The following is a 2,194-nucleotide window of genomic DNA, read 5'->3' on the forward strand; positions in this document are numbered from 1 at the left end:
AATAACGTTGATCAACGTTGTTTCAACGTCGTGTGCTCGCTGGGGCTCCATCTACTATATTGTTGCAGTCTTCCGGTTTATGAATATTATAGAATTTTTTATTTGGGCTTGCTCCATCAGAAACTATAACCCTTAGTTTAAGTCCAATGGTACTTTTGCTTCCCCCCCCCCCGCTTTTATTACAGATTATGAAAGATCCTCGTTTAATAATTTTTTTTTTTTAAATACAATAAGAATTAAGAGCTTTGATTTCAATATAACAATTTCAAAAGTAGTTTTTTGCATTCAATACTGAAAGTATTCCATCTCCTCTTCTCTTGTTTTATGTTCTTGCACACCGTGCAACTCCAGTTTTTTGTTTTCGAAGGGTAAAGGACGATAAACTGTTAGATGAATAAAACTGTCATCACCAGTGCGAACCTTAATGAAATAGTTCAGACCAGAGACAACTTGAGTTTTATACGAGACAGCTTCATATTTTTCTTAGGTATGGTTAACTTTACTCAAGACCTGATCTTTTATCTTTTCAATAATTTGCTGAACTTCAGCAGTGGCTTCTTTTACCGGGCTTTTGCCACCTGCTCTTGCCATACTATTTTTGTAGCTATTAAATTTATAGTAAAAAACTGAAGGTTGAACATTTTTATTGATAAATCCGAACTTCATGATTTTCAGGATAAATAACTTATACATAAAATGAATATAAATACAAGAAAGAAAAAATAGTTTGTCAATGTTTTAAAAAATTTAGCAAAGCCAATTTATGACAAACCACAAGAATAATTTAGTATTTAATATTAACATAATATGATTTACCAGCTATATGTAAACTAAATTTTCTTTGACAAAAACTAATGGGTTATTATTTACTTTATGATAAATGAAATATTATATGATATTTGAAAAACGAAAACATGAAATATCTGGCCGCATTTTGCAAGATAATTATAAACTTGAATAACTTTTTAAAAGGTTTTGAATTATCAAATAAGTTAAAAAAAGCCCATTAGAAAATGAACCTACTAATAAACAACTGACAGTGAAATATATATTGTGGAGCTTATAGAGTAGTCGACGCAAAAAATGGTGGCATATGGGAAAAAATACTTAAAAGATACATAAATTTAAGGCTGGTGAATGAAGGACCGAGGAATTTAATGAAACCAGATCTTGACAACAAATTATATTCAAGCTTTTTTATGTTTTGCTATACTTTTTTAGTCATTTTAAAATTGTTCTTACAGGTCTATTTTATCATTGACAGGCTTTGTTTAAACAAAAAAGTTCTCAAATTTACAAATGTTTATCTTGAAAAAATGATAAAATCTGTTCGTGCCGACAACTAATTTCCTTTACCTTGGTTTATTTGTTTAGTAATTTGTCAACTCATGCAGTTGTTACTTTATCCTGACCAGTCTTATTAAACAAATGCTACAAAAGTTTAAACTAATACAAAATTTTAAACCATAATAATAAGTTGCACGTCTACTCTTATACGTCCATGCTTTAAATCCTTCCTTAACTGCGTCTTTAATTCTGTACCTCGGAGGGATACAACACTATGTCCATTTTTTTCTATATTGACTTTATTACAGAGTTAAAATCAGCTTTTCTTATATTTCTTAGAGGAATAGAGCACTATGTCCAAAACCAGTTAGAACCGGATATAGCATGTTTTAAAACAACACCAAGTCCTGTGCCAATAACACTTTTTGTTGAAAAAAAGTTTAAAACTCCTCTCCTGTAAAGTTGTGAAAATGGACATAGTGCTGTATCCCTCCGAGGTACAGAATTACATGTTTAATTCCAATTGCGGAAGAATGACGAGAATTGTATGGTTTAAAGTTATGCGGACAATTTTATCTGACAATAAAATCAGTTGTACACACTGTTAAAGTTAGAGCATTTCTCTATGATGCTCCAACAAGATCATTTTTAAAATGAACTGTTGCTCATACTGGATATTATTCTTATGGAAGAGACATTATCAAAGGTTTTTGGGAAGAAACGATAGTGTTTAATGAAAAAAAGGAGTTTTGCAAGCGGACATATTACGAGATTAGCTACCAGTGGAAATATGTCTCCCCTTATAGCTGCCGGTTTTAAATATGTTTCCGGATTTCTGCCTTGAAAATATGCAAAAAACCAATTAGTAATTCAAAAAAATTTTGAATTATTTCTATAAAGGTCCTAT

General features: G+C 30.7%; 1 pseudogene; it reads right to left on the reverse strand.

Annotated features, from left to right (window-relative positions):
* Positions 1-285: 285 nt before the first annotated feature.
* LOC149878600 (cystatin-A1-like) lies at positions 286-591 on the reverse strand (annotated as a pseudogene).
* Positions 592-2,194: the final 1,603 nt, after the last annotated feature.

The sequence above is a fragment of the Hydra viridissima genome, unplaced genomic scaffold, assembly GCF_058129835.1.
Source record: "Hydra viridissima isolate aposymbiotic clone 2 unplaced genomic scaffold, HvirCarnegie_v1 scaffold_15, whole genome shotgun sequence".
NCBI classification, from domain to species: domain Eukaryota; kingdom Metazoa; phylum Cnidaria; class Hydrozoa; order Anthoathecata; family Hydridae; genus Hydra; species Hydra viridissima.